Raw genomic sequence first — 27,750 nt, 5'->3', positions numbered from 1 at the left:
AAACATGGATGGAGCTGGAAGTAATTATCCTAAATAAAATGGCTCAGAAACAGAAAATCAAATACCACATGTTCTCACTTAAAAGTGGGAGCAAAATAATGGGTACACATGAACATGAAGATGGAGATAATAGACAGTAACGACTCCAAAAGAGAGAAAGGTGGGAAGGGGATAATGGGTGAAAACTATCTACTGAATACAGTGTTCACTATTTGGGTGATGGGTTCACGACAAGCCTAAACCTCATCATTACACAGTATTTCCATATAACAAACCTGCACATGTACTCCCTGAATCTAAAATAAAATAAAGTAAGTGAAGCAAAAAAAAAGTCTTCCTTATCACAATTCTGCATAGAGCTGGCCTGCAGTGGTATTAACAGTGAGCAATCTTCAGAGAATGAAAGTGGAAGGCCACTGAGTGGCTGCAATTACAATGAGCATTAAATTGAAAAAGAGAAATGCAACTGAAGGTAAAGTTGGTTGGCTCTATGTTATGGGAGAACTTTGAAGAAACATCCCACATGCAACCTCACTCCCTGACACTACGATATAATAATTTTCCTTCCTGGAGGAAGTGTATACAATAAACAGATTGTGAGTATCTCAAGGAGAGTATCCCAAGGGTTCCTCTATGAAAGGATTTATCTGGTTGCAATATGAGAGAATGTGTAACATCATTAAACACCCTAATAAAAGCCCCCCTTCTTCCTGAAATCACACAATTTTGCCTTTTATATTTATATAAAAGAATAGACAGACACTTACTCAACCATGTTTCACGTGAGGCATAAGAACATTGTATACGGCTGTCACCATGGCCTTTATTTCTACCTTGAGGTGAACAAAAAGAGAGATGAGAAAATTGTTTCCTAGATTATCTAGTGGTGACAGCAGGGACTTCACTATAGGTCTTGAGCAAAATCCTTTGGGACTCAGCAACATGGTCCAGTGTCCTACATGAGCTTTGATGCCTGTGACTCTCCCATACAGCTGAAAAATCCCACTTCCTGGCAGAGGATAGGGAAAGGTTTCAGGAACACTGGCTTTGCAACTGATAAGGGATGAAGAGAGAATAAAATTCTCGAACTGTTTTCAGCTTCTTTGCCTCATTGTATCCGTCAGAAGGAAATATTTTCTGTAAAGTTTTACTAAGTGGCATGGCTAATTGAGCCTAGAAACCCTATTTACTAGGTGAGCCTGGAAAGCCACCATCTTGGGAGGCTTGGCCACGGTATCAGAGAATAGTTGGCAGGCAAAAAATATTGCATATAGCCCTGCTCTGTCGCCTGCCACCGCTGCCTGGGCCCCAGTGGTTCACTGCACCGTGAAGACAGATTCCAGATGCCGGGAACTGGCGCCTCCAATCCCAGACGCTATGTCCAGCAAAGGCTCAGTGGTTCTGGCCTACAGTGGCGGCCTGGACACCTCGTGCATCCTCGCGCGGCTGAAGGAACAAGGCTATGACGTCGTTGCCTACCTGGCCAAGGAAGACTTTGAGGAAGCCAGGAAGGCAGCACCGAAGCTTGGGACCAAAAAGGTGTTCATTGAGGATGTCAGCAGGGAGTTTGTGGAGGAGTTCATCTGGCCGGCCATCCAGTCCAGCGCACTGTATGAGGACCGCTACCTCCTGGGCATCTCTCTCACCAGGCCCTGCATTGCCCGCAAACAAGTGGAAATCGCCCAGCGGGAGGGGGCCAAGTATGTGTCTCACGGCGCCCCAGGAAAGGGGAACGATCAGGTCTGGTGTGAGCTCACCTGTTACTCGCTGGCGTCCCACATAAAGGTCATTGCTCCCTGGAGGATGCCCGAATTCTACAACCAGTTCAAGGGCTGCAGTGACCTGATGGAATACACAAAGCACCACGGGATTCCCATCCCAGTCACTCCCAAGAACCCGTGGAGCATGGACGAGAACCTCATGCACATCAGCTACGAAGCTGGAATCCTAGAGGACCCCCAAGAACCAAGCGCCTCCAGGTCTCTACACGAAGACCTCGGACAAGCTAAAGCCCCCCAACACCCCTGACATTCTCGAGATCGAGTTCAAAAAAGGGGTCCTCTTGAAAGTTACCAACGTCAAGGATGGCACCACCCACCAGACCCCCTTGGCGCTCTTCATGTACCTGAATGAAGTCACGTGAAAACATGGCGTGGGCCGTATTGACATCGTGGAGAACCGCATCCTTGGAATGAAGTCCCGAGGTATCTACGATACCCCAGCAGGCACCATCCTTTACCACGCTCATTTAGACACCGAGGCCCTCATCATGGACTGGAAAGTGCGCCAAATCAAACAAGGCCTGGGCTTGAAATATGCTGAGCTGGTGTATATTGGTTTCTGGCGCAACCCTGAGTGTGAATTTGTCCGCCACTCCATCGCCAAGCCTCAAGAGCGAGTGGAAGGGAAAGTACAGGTGTCCCTCTTCAAGGGCCAGGTGTACATGCTCGGCTGGGAGTCTCCACTGTCTCTCTACAACGAGGACCTGGTGAGCATGAACGTGCATGGTGATTATGAACCAATTGATGCCACCGGTTTCATCAACATCAATTCCCTCAGGCTGAAGGAATATCATCATCGCCAGAGCAAGGTCACTGCCAAATAGACCTCTGTACAGTGAGGAGCTGGGGCCTCCTCAATTTGCAGATCCCCCAAGTACAGGTGCTAATTGTTGTGATGATTTGTAATTGTGACTTGTTCTCCCCTGCAGGCAGTGTAGTGGGGCTGCCAGGCCCCAGCTTTGTTCCCCTTTGCAGCAACATGTATGAAGCTGGCAAACCTAGTCATCAAAGGAAAGGGTTGGGGGGCAGCTGCGATGGGGAGCTATAAAATGACAATTAAAAGAAAAAAATTGCATATAAACTTAGGGATCGGGCCCTCACCTTCTAACCATGAATATACCCCGCTTGTAACTCTATTGAATAATACAAATGTAAGTTACCATGCACATATAAAGAAAAAAATGGTGGAAAAATTCCTTAGGAGTATGAGCAATAACAGCCAGTAGTACCTAAAAAAACAGCTGGTGTTACTATGGTTAAGCATTGGTTTGGGTGTGGTCACTGAACTCTATTGCTTTCCAAGTTCTTCCAGCTTGGTCTAAGTGAGTGCACAGTTGCATGTCTACTGGACTTCAAGACGTTTCTCCAGAACTGACAAATTTGAAGAATTTTTAAAGTTTGTATTTCTAATTCGTTCATCCATATGTTTATCCAATAAATATTTATTTAGAGCCTACTATGTGCCAGGCACTCTCCAAGTAAAGGGGATTCAGTGGTGGGGAAAAGCAATCCAAATAAATCAGCTTTATCTCTGCCCTCATAAAACTTATATCCTGGATATAGCAATAGGCATTAACGAAAAAACCCAAACATACTAATAAATGTAAAATTCCCTCCTGGCTTGGTGCTAGGGAGGAGAGGAGTACTGTGAGAGCATAAGAAGTGAGTGGTTGATATAGCCTGAAGTGTAAAGGATGGTTACTTTGCGGAAACAAAGACTCAGCTGAAATCTAAAGTATAAGTTGGAATTATTTAGTTAAGGAGATGGAGAGGAGGAGAATGCAGGAAAAGGAGACAATATATGCAAATGCCTGATGGCAGGAAGGATCGCAGCACATTCGGGGGCCTGAGTGAGGCCTGGTGTGTGGAGAGTGAGTGAGCATGGTGGGGATGTGGCTGGCAAAGGAGGTCTGGGCATACAGGACCTTGTAGGTCCTTTCAACTGTATTATTTGCCCCAACATTAATGGGAAGCCTAGAAATACTAATGACTTTTAAAACTGGTAATGCCATAATACAAGATTTTTTTTTCTATTTTTTTAATGCTCTAGACTCCTTACCACCCTAGAAAGTAGGGTTAAATGCAGCACTGCCACATGTGGGTCCTTGCGCTGTTCACTGCATTTTCACATCACACTCCATTGTGACCAAATGTGTTTTCAGGAGCTGTGGGGTGGGGCAGTCCTGGTTAGACATCCTCTGATCAGCAGACGGGGTTGTTTTCTCTAAATGGAGAATCAAAGGACACGCTTGAAATTGAAAGTTGTGTGAAAGGAATCTAAATTGGTTAAATGTCAGATACATCCATGATTTATGTCTCCTTTACATCTCATTGCTGATAAAGCTAACATTCCTCTATTTGTTGGATGTGTGTGTGTGTTTGTGTGTGTGCACATGCCTAGGGAAAAAAATTCCAAGGCAAGGAGCCCGTGGATGTCTGTTGCCTTATTTTTCCTGGTACCGTGATAAGGTAAGGGAAACATCTGGCCTAGGAAAAATGCAAATTTCATGCCATGTACTAGGCAACTCCCTACTAGTTTTTCTTTTTTTAAAGTATTACACAAGCAATTTATACTCAGTGTAATAAAATTAGGGAATTTGTACGACCAAAAAGAAAATTGGGAACTCTTAATTCTATTAACATTTTGGTATATATACTGTCAGGTATTTTTTTTTTCTTCCTCCATGTGTGTGCCTTTAAGATTTCTTTTTTTTTTTTTTTTTTTTTTTTTTTTTTTTTTGAGATGGAGTCTAGCTCTGCCACCCAGGCTGGAGTGCAGTGGCCGGATCTCAGCTCACTGCAAGCTCCGCCTCCCGGGTTTAGACCATTCTCCTGCCTCAGCCTCCCGAGTAGCTGGGACTACAGGCGCCCGCCACCTCGCCCGGCTAGGTTTTTTTTGTATTTTTTAGTAGAGACGGGGTTTCACCGTGTCAGCCAGGATGGTCTCGATCTCCTGACCTCGTGATCCGCCCGTCTCGGCCTCCCAAAGTGCTGGGATTACAGGCTTGAGCCACCGCGCCCGGCCTGTGCCTTTAAGATTTCTAATTGACTTATGTTATTGAATGATTGACATGCTCATTTTTAATAGAAAAATTCTCTCATTTACAATGGAAATTAGTCTGGAGGCAACTGGAGATGGAAAAGTCACAGCCTCCATCATGAGATGAGTGTTTTTCTGCAAAACCCAAGTTCCACAGTGAGCAATTCTTGCTTCTAGTTTTCAACATAATCATTTTCTTTCAAGCTGTAATTTTAGATGACAATGAGGATAAATAAAAAGCATATCATGAGGAAAGGTAAGTCAATGTCCTTAGACTTTTGGTAATCAAAAGGAATTCTCCCAAGTGGAAGTTTCTCACCTATGTCTCTGGAGAATGGGGAAGTCCTGGCTAACACTGGCCCTTATGCAGAAAGCAATTTGAGGTGTGGTTATTTTTACAAATCTATGTATACTGCATGTATTAGTTTCTTAGGGCTGTCATAATAAATGACCACAAACTGGGTGGGTTTCAACAGAAAATTCATTCTTTCACGGTTCAGGAGGCCAGAAGTCCAAAAGCAAGATGTCTTCAGGATGGATTCCTTCTGGACACTGAGAGGCGAGAACTGGTCCCATGCCTTTCTCTGAGTTTCTGGTGGTTGGTAGCAATCCTTGGTTTACAGTCTCTTGGTTTATAGTTCCCTGGTTTGTAGCTGCATCACCTCACTCCCATCATTGCCTCCATTGTCACGTGGCCATCTTTCCTGTGTGTGGTGTCCTCTATGTCTCTGCCCACAATCTCCTTCCCCTTTTCTTATAAAGACACCAGTCATCAGGTTTAGGGCCTGCCCTAATCCACTCTGACCTCGTCTTCACCTGTTTACATCTGTAAAGACCCTGTTTATAAATAAGGCCGCATTCACAGGTACTGTGAATTCTGACTTGAAAGTATCTTTTGTGGAAACACAATTCAACCTGCTACACTGCATATCTTATGATCCCATATATAATAATTTATATCATTCATAACTAGCATCATCATAGAAAAACAAAATTGCAAAGCAGTTTTATTTTCATTTATATTACATGGATCCTAGCTTCAATTCCCCAATCCACACCGGAAATATTGAATAATATCCAGAATGAAACAAACAAAACAAGACAAATCCTTTCTTTTAGCACACTGTGGAAAGACCCTAGACCAACATCAAATTAAATCTAGGCAATAGAAGGGACAGATAACAGATTCATGAGTCCTAAGAATGTTGTCTTCATGTATTAAGGATGTATTAATGTATTAATTTAAGGATGAAAACACAGATAAGAGTATCCTGTAGTGGATGAGCTTTTCATTTTTAGCATAGGAAATACTGCTGTGCACAAAACAACAGAGCAAAACAAATACGAGTTATTCTGTAATTTTAATAGAATTGGAATGGAGCTTATTTACAGAGTAGGATATGATAAGCTTCAGTTTTCCTTTAGTTAGGATGCTTTAAGAGAAAGTTTGGTTTTCTGAGACTTTGGGATGTAGTATAATCGTGAACACAAATCCAATAAATTACAGAAAAGTTTGTATTAATCTGTACTTAATTTTCCACATATAATTTTTTATAAAATTAAATTTTTCTATAAAATAAAATTCTGTGCATTTAATTACATTTGCCCCCAGATTTATATTTTTTGAGATGAACTGCTGCATTATGATAACTGTCATTACGAAGGGATATGATGTAAGTAAAGGGAGGGAGAGTCTATGTTCTCTGAGTGGATCTGCTCCTGAATAGCTTTGCTTCTCGTGCCTCCATCTGAAATCCTGATACCCAGCCTAAACCGTAAGCCTGCTGTAGTAGACTTAATTCTCTTTGTTGTACTATTTCTACAAAACACCTAATCAGCAGTTTGAATCTAGACTCCTGGTGTAGAAAAGTGGGAGGAAAAATCACATGTATGAGTGGATGACCCAACAAGTTCCTGGTGTCCACCTGGAACTTCCCTGTCGACCTGGGATGGCTGTGAGTGGCCTTAGCCAGGGTCCTCCCCAGTGTACTGCATCTTGTGGAGGCATTCATTCTCTGCAACACAGACTTTCAGAAGGATTCACTGCAGCTTACAAGATCCCTTCTCTAATTGATTTAAAAATGGTCAAAAAAGGCTTAGAATCTACATCCGGTGATTTTAACAATCATAAAATACTCCATTTACTGGGAGCAGTGTCACACCTGTAGTCCTGGCTACTAGGGAGGCTGAGGTGGGAGGATCACTTGGGCCTAGGAATTAGAGGCTGTAGGGCACTATGCCCATCAGGGGTCGGCACTAAGTTCACCATTATGGTGACCTCCCCAGAGCAGGGGGCCACCAGGTTGCCTAAAGAGGGGTGAACTGGTCCAGTCTGGAAATGAAGCAGGTCAAAGCTCCCATGCTGATAAGTAGAGGGGTGGCATCTGTGAATAACCACTGCACTCCGGCCTGGGCAACCTACTGAGTCCCCATCTCTTTAGAAAAGAAAAGAAAAGGAAAGGAAAATAATTTAAAAAAAAAAAAAGGAAAGAAAGAAAAAAATACTCCAATTGGAGGGAAGCACTAGTAACAGTAGCAAAAGAAAATAGCTGGCAGATTCGACCACCATTATAATACAGTAGAATAACAAGTTTCTCCGTGTTCTACTGTCATGAATTGCATATTAAAATGAATAAAAGTACCCAGCTGTAGCTTAAGAGTATATGTTGACTGATGTTTAAGGGTGGTCTGTGGTGTAGACCTGAAGTCTATCTGGGGGCCTTACTGCGCCTTGTCTTAAACAGCGCTGTGTGAAAGAGTGGATGCAATGTTGAAACACAAATGCTCTGGGCTCCTTTCCTTTCACTAAGGAGAAATGGAGAACTATTACATTCTATTGCTGGCAGTTGAGGTTTCCTGGTTGTCCTCCCCCCACCCCATAAACCATTAATAATTTTTTGTTAGATTGTATAATTTATAGTATCAGTTTTGAATGCATAATGTAATCCTGTATACTGAAGGGTAGTTAGTCTTTCTTCAAATAGGTTACCGAAAATGAAATAAATACCTAGATTAAATTTCCATACTAGGGAGAGGAAGATGAAATAATTTGCTGACTTGCAAAAATATATAATAGACATTGTGGAGATAATCTACATTCTAAAAAATTACCTCATTGTTTTAGTCATCTTGGATGGTTTCATTGTAAAGGCAATTCTTTAGAAAAAAAATTGCTGCAATTGTTGATCAAAAATAATTCTTTTTAAATAAAATGAGTTGGAAAACATTTTAAAAATATGTTACTATAGAATAATAATCTCTATCTAAATAGTAATAAAATGAGGCAAAATTAGTTGGGAACTTATAATGTGATATAAAAAGGTGACCAGTTTATTTTAATGTCTTTGATTTTGTGAATGAATGTGTTATAGAAGCTTTAAAATATGGTATTTTAAGCATGAGCTGAAAAAATTTTGTTTTATCTTTATATTTGGTCCTATGCTTTGTTCTAAGAAAAAAATTACTAGACACTTAATAGTTCTAAAAACTTGTTTGTATTTCTAGAGTTTTACTTGTAGTTTTTGTGTGGTTGTAAAAAATATAATTCTTGTTTCATATTATGAGACATCTACTGAAATTACTACCTTTTTCCATGCCACCAGTTGCTCCTTGCTGATGTCTACTATAAATTAATAATATTATTTAGTCCTTTTCCTTTTGTTATTATTATATTTTTCATGGATTCAAGCCCCTTATTTTCCTAAGCTTTTGTCTTCATGATAAACTATCAAACTTCATCTGTGGGATTGGTATTAGATCCTATGGGAATCCCAAATAGAATTTTAATTTTCTCTGGACATTGGGTACCATTTGTTGTTTGTTCTTCTGAAATTATTTTCATTATAATAATAGCAGTATGTTCATCAGGACATGTGTTGTCTTCCTTATTATATAACCTCACTTTTCCCCCTTTAAAGGAAGGAAGATGGGAGTAAAGAGAGAACTTGTTAAGCATAGACAAGCATGAAATTAAAGGATGGTAACTAATGACTGTTGGATGCTTTAAAAATAAGTATATATCAAAATCATTAGGGAACTCTAATCTGTAAAAGTAACAAGTTTTGATGATGTATATAAATGAATTGCTTCATAAAAGTTTTCTATTGAGCCACTTAACGATCTTCTGAGGTTGTGTTTGATACATAGATATTTTTGCTTTTAAAATGTACTCTTCCCCATAATGTTTTAATGCTTCCATGTAATCAGTAAATGCTCTCAAACATACAAAACAATTTTATCTAGATTGTTTATTTAGTGTGACTTGTAAAAATAGTATATCACAAATTATTTGGAAGTCTGACATTTTTCCATATTCATAAGTACTCTGTTAATAACACCATCAGCATCATTATAACTAATGCTCTTTAAGATGAAACTCTGGGGAAAAAAATTAAGTGTTGAATTTCATCTAACTTTTTACTCTCTTTCTAAACATAGGCTGATTTACAGAGGCTTAGCAATTTGATGATATTTGTCTAGAAATGTGAAATTCACTATATTTCTAAATTTAGAAATTATTTCTAAAATGTTTGAAACATTTCCTAATTTTTCTCCCTAATCATGTTGCGATTGTGCACAAAATAAAGGGACTTACTCAAGCCAGGTAAATTATACATAACCTTGATAAGCTTCATAATGCTAATGCTGTTTTGATAGAGAAAACCACAAGTAATGCAAATAGCAGCCTTTACTCTCCGGTACAGGTGTGTAATAAACACATATAATTAAACCAAAGATACATAATGGTTTGTTGTTGGACACGCATTTACAACAGCTGACTACGTTCTTAATGTGTGGTTCATGAGTTAGGTAATTTTCTTATGTCTCCATTCCTTGAACAGAATATTCCTCATGGGCTCATATATGAAACGATTCTGCGCTTTTTACTCAGTAGCTTCCCACTGCTCCTGTAATTTAGCGTCTTTGCCATATCAGCATTACCTAAAGATGATTAAAAAGAGCATGTAAATTCACAAACAAGTCATTTTATTCTTCAACTTAAATAATTTAGAAATACCCCCCAAAAGGAAAGTTATCAAAATGTAAGCCTTTCGACATGGTTTCCATCTTAGTGAAATATATCAACTGTGCATTTAATCACTGTTATGCATAAAATACGGTTTATGGCTCTGCTCTATATATCAAATATACTTCTTTGTATATTATGAATCTGAGTTCTTTAAAGGGCATAAAGCAAAAAGAAAAACTAGTACCAGATTTTTAAAAATCAGTATAGAAACACAGCAATGCCAAAGCTATATTTAGTTATTTTAAATTCTGTACTTCCATTGAGGTTTCTATGATTTTATTTTTTTGTAATTCAAAATAAATACACATATATACCGTCTTTGAATTTTGAATTGGGCAAACCAAAGATAATAATCATGAGTCTGTATAAATAGTGTGTGAATTTCTTAATTTTAAACACTTTTAATCCTTTTTCCCTTCCACTGTGATGCTATAAAACGCTGTGACACTGTAAGACACTGTATCATATAGGCGCAACTGAGATAATGTCTCCTACCAGTTTGGCCAGAAGAGTCTGTCTACTAACGTTGATAATGTAGAGAAAAATAAGTAATGTAAATTTGTTTTTTATTTTTTAAAAAAGGTATATCTTAACACATGTATTAAACTATAGTGCTTGGTAAAACTGGTCTTGATAATATCTGAGCTCAATAGCAATTTCTCATAAATTGCTGTGTAGGTACCATTAATCATTGTATTCAAATGCTAAGCGTCACCTGTTTAATCCAGTTGGTTCTGATTTACACATCATTTCAAAGAATGCAAAGGAAACACAATTGAAAAGTTTTACTTTCCACATTAGCTATACAGCTCATCCTCTTCTAGCCATATCTCAGGACAGGAAATAAGTAATCAACTTCATTTCTTTGTCTAATTTTTAAAGGCTTGTTTGCAACTAATTTTAGGCAAACCCTTTATTTTAATTGAGTTTCTAGCATGGACTTTAAGGAATGGAATTTAGTACCAAAGCAGTCATAGTTATTCCTATTGCTATTGTTATTTTGGTTCCTCATGAAATAAACTAATTATTCTCCCCTTCTTCTTTTTTATGACCTTGAGTATGTGTGATTCTGTACGTGTTGGAGGAGGCAATATGTCCTCTGCCTATATATAAAAGCCTGTCAGGCTGGGTGCGGTGGCTCATGCCTGTAATCCCAGCACTTCAGGAGGCAGAGGAGGGCAGAACACCTGAGGTCAGGAGTTCGAGACCAGCCTCGCCAATATGGTGAAACTCCATCTCTACTAAAAATACAAAAAAAAATTAGCCGGGTGTGGTGGGGTTGGGGGCCTGTAATCCCAGCTACTTGGGAGGCTGAGGCCGGAGAATCACTTGAACCAGGGAGGCGGAGGATTCAATGCGCCAAGATCGCACCATTGCACTCCAGCCTGGGTGACAGAGTGAAACTGTTTCAAAAAAAAAAAGTAGAAAATAAATAAAGAAAAAAGACTGTCACTGTTAAGTTTCCTTTTTAAAAAGAGAAGTTGCCAAAACGGAACTTCCTTACCTTTTACCACCATGTGTAACCCTAAGCCCTCCTTTCTTCCTCCTCCTTTCAAAGGTCAGTGAGTTGAGATGTGCTTCAGTGCACCGTCCTTCCCTTGTCTCACAGACGTCACATCGTTGGTTACTCTCCTGGTCTCACTTGCCCTCCCCCTGCAAGGAATTTTCAACCTTTCTCTCTCTAAAGGACTCCTGCCCTCAGCACATGCTCGCATCTCATCCGAATTATAAAAGCCCACCCAGACCTTAAAAGCTTTCTCCAGGTCTCACCTTGTAATTTTCTTTTTCTCCTTTTTTTGGGAGGTGGGGGTTTGGGGGTGTGGGGGGTTGGGGAACAGGGTCTTGCTCTTTCACCCAGGCTGGAGTGCTGTGCAGTGGCACCATCTTGGCTCACTGAAACTTCTGCCTCCCGGGTTCAAGCGACTCTGGTGCCTCACCCTCCCTAGTAGCTGGGACTACAGGCGTGAATCACCATGCCCGGCTAATTTTTGTATTTTTAGGAGAGACGGGGTTTCGCCATGTTGGCCAGGCTGGTCTTGAACTCCTGACCTCAAGTGATCCATCTGCCTTAGCCTCCCAAAGTGCTGGGATTACAGATGTGAGCCACCACGCCCAGCTCACAGACTATTTTCCATCCTCCTCTCTTGTGACATCTTGTCAGCTTTTTAAATAGTGAGTGATTCTCTCTTTCTCTGCCTTCGTAGTCCCATATTCCCCTAGTTTTCTTTCTTTAAAAGAAAAAAAAAAGCTCTTTTTTTTTCTTTTTTCTTTTTTTGAGACAGAGTCTCATTCTGTCGCCCAGGCTGCAGTGCAATGGCGTGATCCCGGCTCACTGCAACATCCACCTCCTAGGTTCAAGCGATTCTCCTGCCTCAGCCTCCCAAGTAGCTGGGATTACAGGGAAGTGCCACCATGGTGGCTAATTTTTGTATTTTTAGTAGAGAGGAGGTTTCACCATGTTGGTCAGGCTGGTCTCGAACTCCTACCTCATGATCCACCCACCTTGTTCTCTCAAAGTGCTGGGATTACAGGTGTGAGCCACCGAGAGTTGGGGTCTCGCTCTGTTGCCCAGGCTGGAGGTCAGTGGCACAATCATAGCTCACTGCAGACTCAAACTCATGGGCTCAAATGATCCTCCTGCCTCAGCCTCCCAAGGCACAAGGATTATAGGTGTGAGCCACCAAACCCAACCCTTTCCTAGCTTTCAACTAAATCTCTGATGATTCCTGATGGGTTTCTCTTTGGAACTCTTCTTCTACTCCCTGAACTAGAAATATTAGAGCTACTCAGGCCTCTGTCCTGGATTTACATCACGTAGCTTCTTATCCTTCACTCCCACACATTAGGTGAGCTTATCTAATTTTGTGTTTTCACATGGGACCTGTATGTCCGTGATGTCCTAAGTTTTACCTCTAGTCCAGTCTTTTTCTGAGCCATAGGGCAAACTTTGTACCTGACATTCTTTTCTGGATGTCTCACAAGCATCTCAAGCACATCGAGTCTAAAACACAGCTCAGGGTTTTCTCTTCAAACTCCTCTTATCCCTCCTCATCCTAGTAAAAAGCATACAGCTTCCCAGTTGCTCTGCTGAGGACTTAACGATCCATCCCTCTATATTCCTTCTTACTTATCCAACTCGCTTAATAAATGTCTGAGTTCTAAATAGCATTCAAGTCTATCTACTTCTCTCCATCTCAATAGTCACTATTTTAGTCCAAACAATCATCATTTCTCAATTGGACTACTACAATGCCTCTAGTTTTTCCTGCATCCACTCTTATCTGATTCCAATCCTCTATATAGCAATTTAATTCTGATAATAAAATATCCTTGTTTAAAACTCTTAAATGACTGCCCATTGCTTTTAGGATAAGAATAAAATCTCTAACATGGTTTAAAAGGCACTACTTAATTCAGGCTCTGCCAATTTCCCTGGCCTTAATGCCCCCTCTTGATCCCCATGCTGAAGCCTGGTACATAGTAATATCTCGATAAATATCTGCTAAATAGATGAGGAATTCATTGGTGAAAGAATGGATACGTGGATAAATGAATGCATACAAAAATGAATTAATGAAGAAATAAGATAACCCAAGTCCATCTTGAAAAGAGTGTCATACATTTTATAATCTTCCTTCTCATACATTTTCATCATCCCAAACCACCCTCAAAACTATATTTTCATTTTAGATGATTATATATAAGATTTATTAAATATTTACCATTGATTTTTGAAGAATTTTGAACTTCACGACACACACACATTTGACACATCTTCTAAACGTCAACCTGAAGAAGATAAGGAGCCAATCTCGTGGTTTTATTCCAGGTGAGAAAATGGTGGCTCATCCCACGCAGAGTGTCCTCATGATCACTGAAAGGGTCAGTGGCAAAGGTCTCTTGAGTTTGAAAACTTCTATTCTACCTAAGACTACTCTTAGAAATCTTGATTTATAAGGCACTACTTAATTTGGGCTCTGCCAAACTAGAGTAGCATATGTCAAAGTGGCAGAAGCAACAAGGAGTTCGCAAACTTAAAGTTTTCTCCTTATTAGACGACCATTCATTTTGTAACCATTTTAAGGATAAGGTGGGGGTTTTCTGAAAGTTTCTAAGGAAACTTTGGAATGTAAATTTCATTTTGGGTTAAAAAATCAATAAACATTACTACTGATATAAAATAAATATTGATGCCAAAACCTGTCAATTAAAAAATGATTATTTCAGGCTGGGCACAGTGGCTCACGCCTGTAATCTCAGCACTTTGGGAGGCTGAGGCAGGTGGATCACCTGAGGTCGGGAGTTCAAGACCAGCCTGACCAACATGGAGAAACCCCATCTCTACTAAAAATGCAAAATTAACCAAGCATGGTGGCACATGCCTGTAGTCCCAGCTGCTCGGGAGGCTGAGGCGGGAGAATCACTTGAACTCGGGGTTGGGGGAGGAGGTTGCAGTGAGTTGAGATGGCGCCATTGTACTCCAGCCTGGGCAACAAGAGCAAAAATCCTCTCAAAAAAAAAAAAAGAAAGAAAAAGATTATTTCTACTACAAGTTCATTGTACAAAAAAATCAGAAATGCTGATAAGAAAAAAAGAGTTAAAACAATCTTTGGACTATTCACAATAACTGTGATTATCTATGTTTAACATTGAAAACTATGGTTATAAACTTTAGTTATGTGCAACTGCAAATATTAAAAATTTAAAAATGGTATTATATGCACACATAATGTTTTATAACTTGCTTCTTGAGTGGAGTCTTAATAATATATTTGAAATATTTCCTACGTTAAAAACATTTATTTTTTTCTTTTAAATAACTTATTGTTAAGGTATTTCAAATATATATATAAACATAGTATAACATAACCAACACAAAAGTATCCATCACCCAGGTTTAACAATTGTTGACTGATATGATTTTGCTCTGTGTCCCCACCCAAATCTCACCTTGAATTGTAATAATCCTCATGTGTACAGGGCAGGATTAGGTGGAAGTAATTGGATCATGGGAGCGGTTTCTTCCATGCTGTTCTCATGATAATGAGTGAGAGAACATTTTTGATGATATATGTTACAACAATATGTAGATTAAAATATGTATTTTCAACAGAAGTAATGATTGGCTCCAATGCAAAGCTGAAAGGTTAGGACAGTTTTGGGATATTTGATATTATATATTATGAACACAGATACATATATCAAAATATGCTATGGTACTCCCACTACACCATACTTTTTTGTTTTGTTTTGTTTTTGAGACAGAGTCTAGATCTATCTCCCAGGCTGAAGTGCAGTGGCATGATCTCGGCTCACTGCAACCTCTGCCTTCCAGGTTCAAGCAATTCTCCTGCCTCAGCCTCCTGAGTAGCTGGGATTACAGGTGTGTGCCACCATGCCCGACTAATTTTTGTTTTCTTAGCAGAGATGGGTTTCGCCATGTTGACCAGGCTGGTCTTGAACTCCTGACCTCAGGTGATCTGCCCGCCTCAGCCTCCCAAACTGCTGGGATTACAGGCATGAGCTACCATGTTCGGCCCACCATAGATATTTTAAATCTGTATGTTGTTAGGTGTGTCTTATATCTACCACTGGAAACAGTTAAGTGTGGTCACATCTAAGAAACCTGGGCTCGGAGAGCAGGAGTCAGAATGCCTTCAACACTAAGGAATCTCAGTGGGTCACCTGGTCTATTTCTTAGCTTCTGGATATGCAAATCAAATAATCTCTCCAAAGAGCTATTTTTCTTGTTCTTGCAGATCTCTAGAAATGGAGGTGCCATGGACTTTTTGGTAGACTAATATGATGCCTGTAACTGTTCTTATATGCTGAGTGGGTTTGTTTTTTGGGAAGAGAAGCTGTGATGATATAACATTTCTCTTCATATACAGGGCTTTCCTTTCTAAGTGAGTTTGAAATGATTCTCCTCATTCTCTAAAGGCAAATCTCCACAATTAAAAATTAATCAAGAATTATATAGGTTAAAATCTAGTAGGCCAGTGAATTGTACTCACCTTATTGATACATGGAAGCACCACATTAGCCAGTAAACAAGACCGACTACCATTTTATCAGAATTAGTCTCATTTTCCATGAGTTTTGAATATGTGGGGTCTCAGGAATGCTTTTGTCACATAAAATGGAACTTTCCTCTGTCCAAAGTGCTGTCAGGTGGAGGAAGATTAGATTTCTTGGGCATTGCTCCAGAGGCCAGGCAAAGAGTAGTGGACATATATCATGAGAAGGGATATTTTGATATAAGACGAAAGACTTATCAATAATTAAAGCTGTCCGAAAATAAAATAGGCTGTCTAAAAATCCAGCGAATTCTCAATCTCTGGAATTATTCAAGCAAGGACAAAATAATCATCCACAAGGCTTTTGTGAGGGTACTCACTGGTAAAAAAAAAAAAAAAAAAAAAAAAAAGCTGGGTGGGATAGCACTTTAAGGTGTTTTCCACTCTAAGGTTTTATGACCAAATGGCTTAATTATATTAATCTTTCCTGGTGCGAGCTATCAATCTTCTATCTAAAAAATAATCTTGGTTGTCATTTATTAACGTTTTCCAAATATTTACACAATATCTATTTTTAATATATACATGTACATATAACATTTAGCTATTTATCTCTGAACATAACAATACATATTTTAAATCAGATGTTTAAATTACTCCTAATATTTAAGCAGAAGCCTGAGAAAGCTCAAATGTAGCACAAATATTAGTTTTCTTTTGTTTGTTTTGTTTTGTTGTTGTTGTTGTTGTTGTTGTTTGAGACGGACTCTCTTGCTCTGTCGCCCAGGCTGCAGTGCAGTGGCGCGATCTCGGCTCACTGCAAGCTTCGGCTCACTGCAAGCTCCGGCTCACTGCAAGCTCCGCCTCCCGGCTTCACGCCATTCTCCTGTCTCAGCCTTTGGAGTAGCTGGGACTACAGGCGCCGACCACCGCGCCCGGCTAATTTTTTGTATTTTTACTAGAGACGGGATTTCACCGTGTTAGCCAGGATGGTCTCGATTTCCTGACCTCGTGATCCGCCCACCTCGGCCTCCCAAAGTGCTGAGATTACAGGCGTGAGCTACCGCGCCCGGCCCTATTAGTTTTTTTAAAGAAGTATCATGCAGGGTTTGTGCTCAGAATAGGGACAATCGTACATACTCCCAGGAACAGCATGTTCTAAATCAAACTCTGATTTTGAACGACAGAATCAAATAAGACACAATTATGCTGGCCTTGCTTTTTCATTGTGTATGCATTCTCCACCAGAGAAGAAAAGTGAACTGCTAACTGCTTTTCACAAAGTATTGAGCACTCCCAATACCGTGTTCCATCCTAAGTTGGTTCAAAATCACAGTCTTTTCTGACATCAAAATATTTTTCCAGAATGATATGTTAGTGGCAAAGTGTCTTCAGCTAGGGAAACTTGCAAATCCCAGACTACAGCTTAATGAAGAGAGCAATAAGCATGTCCCACAGATTTTAATCCCTGAGAAGCAGAAGAAATGGCTCAAGATCTTTTCAGGTTGAGAATACAGAAATTGTGGTCAGAGGGGGTGACGTGATTTGCCCCATGTCACACAATAATTGAATGCTAAGATCAGAAATAAATACAGATTTACTTACCAACTTTTAATCCATCATCCCTTCCATACCGTGATTATGGAAATACAGAAGATGTACAGAATATAAAAAAGGTAGGCTCTGGAGCCAAACTGCTGGGATCTAACCCTTGACTCCCTCATTTACTATGCTTCACTCATAGTGCATCAGTTCTCCAATCGGTAAAATTTAATAATAAAAACTACATATCTATATTATAGGGTAACCATAGATTCTAAATTAATACATGTAAAATGATTAAAACAGTGCCTGGCACATAGTAAACAAGCAATTTTTTGTTTCTATTTTTCAAGACCATGGAATATCTCAGACTGTTGAGCTAGGTAAGAATTATCTAACATTCCACTCTATGGAATATTTCTTGCATGGTTATTCTTTTTTCACAAAAACAATCATAGCCTTGGGTTTGATTTTTTTTTTTTTTTGCCTTGCTTTTCAGATATCTGTTGTATTTTCTTCAAATGTTCCAGAACTGTTGTTGCATGTTTATTGATGTTTTGCATTATTAAAACCCAGCAATTCAATTTCCCTTCTACCTTCTGCCTGAGACCCTGTAGGAGCCCTTGGGCCTCTGCTCAATCTGGAGCACCTGCTGTCTGGGTTCACAATGAAACTTCACTTCATCTTTCCCCATTATCCTATCCTACCTTTTCTGATACAATGTCTCTCTCATTTGGTTAACTTCTTATTTCATAAAAGCACAACCTCAAGAAGCTTCTTATGAAAGAAAGATTGAGAAGTATGTACTCTGGTTTCTTCCCTTTCTGTAGAGACTTTATTTTTGCACTTGGTTGATATCATGGTTAAGTAAAAATGCTAGGTTAAAAATTATTTTATTCAGAAGCTTGAAGTTGGTGTTCCATTGTTTTCCAGGATTTTGTTGTTCTTTAGAAGTCTGCTATTATTCTGAACTTAAATCTTTCAAACTTGACCTGTTTTTCTCTCCAGAAAACTCTTAGAACCTTTTCCTTGTTTCTGATGTTCTGAAATTTTGTAAAGATAAAGATCTTAATTTTTTTTTTCTTGGACACTCAGGGTTCCCTTTTAATCTGGAGATACCTGTCTGCCAGTTCTGAGAACTTTTCTTGTATTTTTTTTGATAACTTCCTCTCCTCCAATTCTCTGTTTTATTTTTCTGAACCGAAACTTACTTAAATATGGATTTCCTGGATTGTTTCTCTAGTTTCCTATAAAACTTCCATTTCTTTTTCTATTTGGTCTAATTTCAGGCAGGTTCTGTTTTCATGTTATCTCCCAGTTGAAATTAAAATTTTTATATTTTAAATTATCAAGATTTAAATTATAAATTTTCTTTTTCTTTTTTACTTTTTCATAGTATTCTCTTCTTGCTTTGTGGGAACAAATACTTCTTTTAACTCTCTGATGATTCTTCACAGACAGACACACACACACCTATACAAGCATGTGAATATGTAATTGTGTGTGCATATATATTTATATATATGTGTGTACAATAGTCCTCATTTAATGTCAATAGATTCTTAGAAACCACAACTTTAAGTGAAATGATGTATAATGAAACAAATTTTACTATAGGCTAATTTATAGAAACAGGAGTTAAGTTCCTATGGCGTATTTGTTGTCACAAAAAAATCACCAAACTTCTCAATAAAGACCAAAATGCTTCTAATATTAAACAATAAAATAAATGTGAGATATACATGTAAGAAAGATTAGTAAACACAAGATAAACATTTATCCAGTTATTCCAGCTCAGGGCGCAAGGCAGGAACCAACCCTGGACAGGATGCCATCCCATGGCAGGGTGCACTCACACATACGCCCACATGCACTCACATGGGAACCATGTAGACATGCCAGTTCACCCAACACGCACATCTTTGGGATGTGGGAGAAAACCAGAGGAACCAGAAAAATCTCACACACACATGGGGAGCAGGTGCAAACTCCACACACACTGTGGCCCAGGCTAGGAATCTATCAACGTTATAACAAAACAATGTTGAATAAAGTGATGTTAATTGAGGACTCTGTGTATGTGTTTGTGTGTGTTGAAAGAGAGAGAGAGAGAGAATGAATGAGGTGACCAGGATTTTAAAAAGATAATGCAGGGCCGGGCGCGGTGGCTCAAGCCTGTAATCCCAGCACTTTGGGAGGCCGAGACGGGCGGATCACGAGGTCAGGAGATCGAGACCATCCTGGCTAACACGATGAAACCCCGTCTCTACTAAAAAATACAAAAAACTAGCCGGGTGAGGTGGCGGGCGCCTGTAGTCCCAGCTACACGGGAGGCTGAGGCAGGAGAATGGCGTAAACCTGGGAGGTGGAGCTTGCAGTGAGCTGAGATCTGGCCACTGCACTCCAGCCCGGGCGACAGAGCAAGACTCCGTCTCAAAAAAAAAAAAAAAAAAAAAATTAAAAGATAATGCAGAGAGATGAAATTATCTTCTAAAAGCATGCAGCTCCTTTCTCCCGACAGGCGTGAGGCTTGAGAGGCAGCAGTTGGGAGGACTTGGGTAGGGTGGAAGAGATGCCCTGGGCACCAATTGATGTCACAGACTTTCAGTTAAACCCATCGGTTCCCACCTAGCCCCCAACTCCCATCTTCTCTGGATCCTCGGGTTTCTTAGCCTAACCCTTTCGGGGCCCGCAGGGAATTGGCTACCTTATCATAGGTAATCACTGCTGAATGGGTTGCTACACATTCATTGACTTCACTCATTCTAAGGTACATTGAAAACTCTTGTCTGCTGTTGTCTTTGCTCCTATTCTTTTATATATATGAGTTAATATCTTTAAAAATGTATTTTCTCTTATATTGGCAGGGTTTAGGGGAAAAGAGGAGCTGAATATGCATGTGGTTAATCTGCCATTAAGATCATAGACATTATTTTGCTTAATTTTAAAATAAAATGACTACAGGCCAGTTGCAAAATACATACTATTAGTGAATATAATTTGTGTCTGTCCACAAAACACCAAAAAATCTGCCTCAAAAATAAAGTTTAGCACTATAATTGGTGGTTTTGTCTGCGCATGGCTAAATAATAATTGTTTTTATTGTTTTTCAATTTCCCAGGAACCCACATTATAAATCTTGACATTACCTTTGATTTCTCTTTTCTTCCTATTCCGCATCTGTAAAGCCTATTGCTTACAGTTCTGTAATACCTTTTCAATACGTTTCCTCTTTCCATCTGCATAGCTGCCTCTCCAGTTCCTCCCTGATATTGCTCACCCAGACTATGACAGTATTTTCCTATCTGCTCTGCCCACCTTTATTCACTTACTCAATAAACATGTAATGAGTGCTTACTATGTTCCACTTGGGGCTACATAAGTGGGCAGCAGCAAAGACGCTGTCCTCAAAGAATCCATCTTTGAATGGAGAGACGACTAAACACATTTCTTCTCTTTCAGTCTATCCTATACACCAGAATCATTTTCCTAAAAATTATGATAGTGATTTTTATCACCATTTAAAAACCTCTGATGACTTTTCTCCCTGAAATTCTAGATGCTCCGTGGACTTGATCTAAAATCCATTTCTAAGCCAATATTTTCCAACCACCTCCATTTTTTTTCATTTGGTTGAGAAAACTCTGACACATTTCCAGTTCCCAAACTTTACCTCTACTTCTTCCAACCCCTTATTCTCAAAGCTGTTCTTTCTACAGTGCAATGCCATCATGGTAGGCAGAATTCTCAGATGGGCCCCAGAGTTCCCACCTTCTGGTATAGACTCCTGAGTGTGAGCAGAACCTGTGAAGATGATGAGATGTCACTCCTATGGTTCCATTACTAACAGTCAACTGAGTTAAGCAAAAGGGAGACCATCTGAGTGAGAATGACCTAATCAGGTAAATGCTAAAAAGGGACGGGGCCCCTCCTAAAGTCAGATATTACTCCTGCTGGACTTGAAGGAGCAAGCTGCCATGTTGTGGAGTGAACTACATGGCAGGGAACAGCAAGTGCCCTCTAGGAGCTGAGAACAATTCCCAGTTGGCATCAATGAGTGTGGATGGAGTCTTATAACTGTAAGAACTGAATTCTGCAGCCAGCCTGTGAGTTTAGATGAGGAGCTCAAGCCTCAGATGAGACTGCGGCCCCAGCTGACTCCTTCATTTCAGCCTAGTGAGATCCTGAGCAGAGGATATGGAAACCTAATTTCCGATCCACAGACGCTGTGAGAAAATACATTGGTGGTGTTGTAAATAGCTAACTTTGCATTAATTTGTTAGGCTGCAAAGAAAATGAATACGGTCACTTTCTAATTTCACCTGGAAATATCCTAACCATCTATCAAGACCCAACTTATATGTTTATCTCATTCATATTTGCCCTGATGTCTCCAACCAAAAGTGGTCTTTTTCTAAATGTCCACAGAACTTTGTTTCTTTCTGATGGCATTCCCTACTTTTATTGTAGTTATCATGTTTGTCTTCTTTCTCCTCCTGAATTGTAAGTTCCTCGGAAGCAGAGATGGCCTTGCATATGTACACATGCATACATTTTATAGAACCATTCAACCAAGCATTCACTTTTATAGAATCATTGAACCAAGTATTCATGGTGTTTTCATAATTCACATTGAACCAAGTATTCAGCAAGTGAACATTTCTCAAGCATTAAAGAGTTAAAGCTTCAGACCAGGCACAGTGGCTCATGCATGTAATCTCAGCACTTTGGGAGGCCAAGGCAGGTGGACCACTTCAGCCCAGGAGTTTGAGACCAGCCTGGACAACATGGTGAAACCAAATCTCTACTAAAAATACAAAAATTAGCCGGGTGTGGTGGTGCGCACCTGCAGTCCCAGCTACACAGGAGGCTGACTCATGAGAATCGCTTGAACCTGGGGACAGAGGTTGCAGTGATCCAAGATTGTGCCACTGCACTCCAGCCTGGGTGAGAGAGTGAGACTCTGCCTTACAAAAAAGAAATTAAAAAAAAAAAAGTGAAAGCTTCAGGCGTCAGCTTCACCCTGATTTTTCTTGTGCTTGTGAGTAACTTCACCTGACTAAGCACAAGGACAGAATTTTGTGACCTGATCCTCCCTAAAACTGCCACCCTAAAGGCTAATATTTTTGTCAAAGAGTAGACAGCAAGAAAGTCAATCCATTAAAAATTCAAAGTTGAAGGTCATTAAAAACAGATTTATGAGTGTAGAAATTTGCAGATAAGCCAGGTGGCCTTTAACCGCCCCCCCAACCCCCTGCCGGCCCACCCCGGACGCTGTGATCCTTGCTGTGCAGATGTGAGGTCTGTTTGCATCTGTTGCTATTTACATGTGTTCTCCCTTTTCCTTACATCGAAGGTTTTCTCACCTGCATGTGCTTCGGTGGGTTTAAATAATAAATAATGAAGAACCCAGGCTCAGAAAAGAGCTTCCCCCAGCAGTGGAAGCATTACGGCCAGACTTGGTTAATTGAAATCATGCATCGAACTAAGTTGCCACTCTGATGCGATCTGACAAAAATGATCATAGGATAAAATTGCCTCTTGCTGATCCCCACCTATCTTACATTTCAACTTGCAGCAAGATTGAAGCAAACTGCTCCAATTTACTGCTCCCGACCTGCTGATAATGGACACTTTGCCGTGCACTCTCCCTTCATTACCGCTCAGGTCAGGGCTGTTAACAGGGACTCTTGCCACTTTTGACAGATAGTCACTACCAAGATGAATGGCGGGAGCCACATGACCACTTAGGACCAGGCCTTCCCTCTCCAGCACCTTCAAAATGCCTTTTTAAAAAATAAAATAAAATAAAAATAAAAGACCACACTTTACTGTTTAACTCTTTATTAACTAGGAGAATCAATAGAAACCAGGCATCTGTGACCCGGTGATTCCTTTACTGCAGTGCTGAAACTATTGCAAAGAAACCGTTTAACAGCATTTTAAAAACAAACTTTCTAGTGAAGTTGCCGCTGTACATTTTGTTCTACTGGGGAATAGAAATTGGGCTGTAAATTGTGTTATTTGGGGGAGGGAGCAGACTATTTGCCCAAAGTCTCAAGGGTGCGAAATCCTATGAAGTGGCCTCTTGTCTGAGTTAAAATGGGCTTAAGAATGATAAAAATTACTTATTAGGGAAAATAGGTTATTCTTATCACACAGATGAATGGAATGTGAGAACCTTGTTCTCTATGTATTCAATTGTTCATAAATAATCCTTCATGAAGAACTTTTTAACACAAATATTTCCAAATCATTCTACTTATTTTTAGAAAGAAAAGAACAGTGAGAGGACAATGCTTGTATCATTTTGTATTGTCTTCCTTAATAGACATACCACAGTTTAGATAGTAAGCACTTAATGAATAAGTTTTAAGAGCAAGTTAAACGGGAATAGAGTCCATATGTTTCATGTTCCTTAAGGCTTATAGCTTAATTCTGTATAAAAACTAAACACAATTTATATAGAATGCTTTAGTTTATATCTAATTCCTGATGTGCCCATTCATTTTTGCATTTGACAAATAGTCAAATGAGCCCTCACAATTCTTATTAGATTTACATTGCATTGTCTAATTCACTTTGCCTCATGAAATTAGATGAACTATTAAATACCATAATCTGTTATCCACCATTAAAATTAATTGATTTTTATGTCACTTTAGAACTAATGAATCATCTAGAGATGGTCTCATAAACTACCTAGCATAGTGGGAAAGCTATTTTATTCCCCATCATTTCTAGTAAGGTTGAGCAAGGCTATCACTTTGCTGGTTTTGCTCTCAGCAGAAATCTCAAAAACATAATTATTCCAACACCGTTATTTTTATTGCTTTACAATCATGCTTGCAAATGGTGTAGCTATATTCAATAATTATACTTCATGGATAAAAGCCACATTTATGAAAAAGGTTTTGAATATGTGGATAATGCTTAACATTGCTCTGGGAGAGGTTAGTCTGCTATATGGAAAGATACTTCCATGTACAGTATGGCGTTGCCATCAGGATAATATAATTTGAAGGGACATGCCATTAAACAGAAGTAAAACACTACCAAATAGTAATGGTCATAAAGTAAATACACATGGATAGCATTTTATTGTGTTGCCTGAAAAAATCTTATTTGAAATTTTGGCTCAAAGATTGCATAGCTATATTACAACATAATGCCTCATAGTTACTGAAAATGTATCATGTGCCAGGAATGGTGCCAAGCATTTTCATCATGCATTGTTTCATTGAATCCTCAAAACGCTCCTATTATAGTTGGGCTTGATTTTTATTCTCATCTTACAGGTTGGAAAACTGAGGCCTAGAGAGACTAAGCAACTTATCCAAATTCACATAATTAATAACAAAGGAGTTGGCATATGAACCCAGGCAGTCTCACTCCAACGTCAAACTCCTAACTATGATACCCTGCTGTCTCTTTAATGGATGGTATGAGGGTTATTGTTCACCATTTTTATTCTCTTTATGTTTATGAAAACGTTAAATCCTTCTTTACAAAACATCCTTCCATATGTAACAAATTGGCTCAGTTAAAGAAGAACATCACTTGTTTTTAAAAAAAAATCCTTCAGTATCAATAAAATTGCTCCATGTAAATTTTAACAAACAAATATAGCTCTGGATTTAACCACATTCCCCTCACCACAGCCCCCCGACCTTAAGACATTAAAAGTGGTCAGGAGGTACATTGTGTATCCATATGTATTTAAAAAAAAACAATTGATATATGAGTTAAAAGATGGTCCAACAGCATCTCGGGCTGAATCAGGGGATCTCATGTTCTGATGTGTCTCGAACTGTCCTGGCATAATTAAAGAACATGCTTTTATTCTCAATATTGTCCCAGTGTGGATAATATATTGTAGGGTTGCCTTAACCTTAAGGGAGAAGTTAGTCTGCTGAGTAGCAATCTCAGCTGGAAATCACCTCTGAGAATCTCACAGAGTTGAACAACTCAAATACTTGAGAGAGCTGTAAATATTTCAAAGGCGGATGGGCCTGCAATGCCTGACACCTTGCTTATCCTTTTCTATTCATTTTTGTTTGTTTGTTTTCTGAGATGGATTTTCGCTCTTGTTGTCCAGGCTAGAGTGCAATGGCATGATCTTGGCTCACTGCAACTCTGCCTTCCGGGTTCGAGCGATTCTCCTGCCTCAGCCTGCTGAGTAGCTAGGATTACTGGCACCCGCCACCATGCCCAGCTAATATTTTTTTTTTTTTTAATTAGAGACAGGGTTTCACCATGTTGGCCAGCCTGGTCTCGAACTCCTGACCTCAGGCGATCCACCTGCCTCCCAGAGTGCTGGGATTACAGGCATGAGCCACTTCATTCTTTTCATTTGGTCACTGAGATGGTCTTTGTGATGTGTAAACTTGGCTAGGCTACACCCCCTAGTTTTCAAATCAAACTCTCATCTAAGTGTTGCGGTGAAGGTATTATTATTTTTGTAGATGTGATTAAAAGTAAAAATCAGTTGACTTTAAATTGAGATGATGATCCTAGGTAACTTGGGTGGGCCGGACTCAGTCAGCTGGAAGGCCTTAAGAGCGGAGCCTTCCCTGAAGAAGAAAAAGTTCCACCTGTGGATAGCAGCATCCACCCGTGCCCAAGAGGTCCCGCCTGTTCTTACTGACCACCCGCACTGTGGATTTCAGACTTGCCTAGCCAACCCCCACAATTGTGTAAGCCAGTTCCTTGCAATCAGTCTTTTAATATACATTTCCCATTGGTCCTGCTTCTCTTGAACCCTGACTGACCTGGTCATTAATGAGTGTTGAATCTTGCTTCAAATATTTCACATACTCCTCCTGCCTTCTTTCACTTTATGCCTAGATAACACCCAGAGCTCTCTGCCTCCTCTTGCTCCTTACTCTGCCATCAAAACCAGATTCATGCTCCTAGAGCAATACTCTCATAATTTTGCATCTAATCCTTAATGAGGGCTAATATATCCCAAGGACTCTGTTAGATACCAAGGATACAAAAATAAATACAGTTTGTTTTTTAGGGTCTCATCACTCTGTCACCCCAGTAAAAACTTTCAAAGTCTCCTCCATTGCTTGAAGGGCATGGAAAACTATTCAGTCCAGCAAAGTAGGCACCACTAATTTCAGTCTCTCGTGCTACTCACATTCATAAGTGCTTAACACATGAGCCTCGCTGGTCTCTTCATAACCTTCATCGCAGAGGGTTTATGTCTATATTTCTTGTGCCTTCATTTGTCAGCTAATGTTTTGTTGTAGAGAGCAAAAACTGTCTATTTAAAATAGAATGGGGCCAGGCGCGGTGGCTCATGCCTGTAATCCCAGCACTTTGGGAAGGATAGGTGGGAGCACCACAAGGTCAGGAGATCGAGACTATCCTGGCTAACACGGTGAGACCCCCCCGTCTCTACTAAAAATTAAACAAAAACAAAAAAACATAATTTAAAAATTAGCTAGGTGTGGTGGCAGGCGCCTGTAGTCTCAGCTACTCAGATGAGGCAGGAGAATGGCGTGAACCCAGGAGGCAGAGCTTGCAGTGAGCCAAGATCACACCACTGCACTCCAGCCTGGGTGACAGAGCAAGACTCCATCTCAACAAAATAATAAAAATAAAATAAAATAAAATGGACCAGATGCAGTGGCTCATGCCTTTAATCCCAGCTACTACTGGGGAGGCGGAGGCAGGAGCTCACTTGAGCTCAGAGTTAGAGACCAGCCTGGGCCACATAGTGAGACCCCATTTCAAAAATAAAAGATAAAAATATGAGAAGGAATGGGATACAGAGAACTAGCCATTTATGAAATCACTGGAAAGGTTAGAGACACAGGCTTTTAACTGGGCCTCTAGGAATGATACCTCTCTATTGGCCCATTGGGATCACGGGCCTGCTCTGCCACAATCAGGAAGGTGTGAAATCCACTGAATTTCACTGGAACTTTGATCCCTGGGGTCAGGAAGCTGTTGCTTGCCACCAATACTACATCTGTCTCTCAGTTCCCACTGAGAAGCTGCTACAGGAAACCAGTATGTTCATGATGACCTCTTGCCAGCAGAAAACTGGTGAAGCAGCAGGAAGATGGCTTCCACTTTACTTCCTGTGAATGCAACTGACTGGCATTCAGAAATCTAGCCACAAGGGATTCTGGGAAATAAGGGGTTTGTTTGTTTGTTTGTTCGTTTGTTTTAGCTTCTCAGCTGCTCATAATATAAGAAAACTCAGCAGAAGGCTGAGTGTCATCCCTCATTTTTCCTCACAACTCTTTTATCTAGTCCAGAAAAAGCTTTTATGCCTATCTTACTCAGATAAGGAATATTTACTTAAATCAAGTCTTAGTGTCCTTA

General features: G+C 39.9%; 1 long non-coding RNA gene and 1 pseudogene across 2 annotated transcripts; one reads left to right on the top strand and one right to left on the bottom strand.

Annotated features, from left to right (window-relative positions):
- The first annotated feature begins 1,377 nt into the window (after window positions 1–1,377).
- On the top strand, window positions 1,378–2,698 carry LOC105475670 (argininosuccinate synthase pseudogene; annotated as a pseudogene).
- A 6,415-nt stretch (window positions 2,699–9,113) lies between these two features.
- On the bottom strand, window positions 9,114–26,683 carry LOC105475669 (uncharacterized). Of its 2 annotated transcripts, none has more exons than XR_983565.2 (3): window positions 26,555–26,683; window positions 13,573–13,724; window positions 9,114–9,762 (listed from the first exon to the last, which is right to left on the bottom strand). It is a non-coding gene; the product is annotated as an uncharacterized lncRNA (long non-coding RNA). The 2 variants fall into 2 exon arrangements; XR_011621670.1 differs by lacking the exon at window positions 26,555–26,683 and adding an exon at window positions 14,801–14,940.
- Window positions 26,684–27,750: the final 1,067 nt, after the last annotated feature.

Source organism: Macaca nemestrina, chromosome 4 (genome assembly GCF_043159975.1).
Source record: "Macaca nemestrina isolate mMacNem1 chromosome 4, mMacNem.hap1, whole genome shotgun sequence".
Taxonomy (NCBI): Eukaryota; Metazoa; Chordata; class Mammalia; order Primates; family Cercopithecidae; genus Macaca; species Macaca nemestrina.
This window is presented reverse-complemented; position numbering and strand designations above follow the sequence as displayed.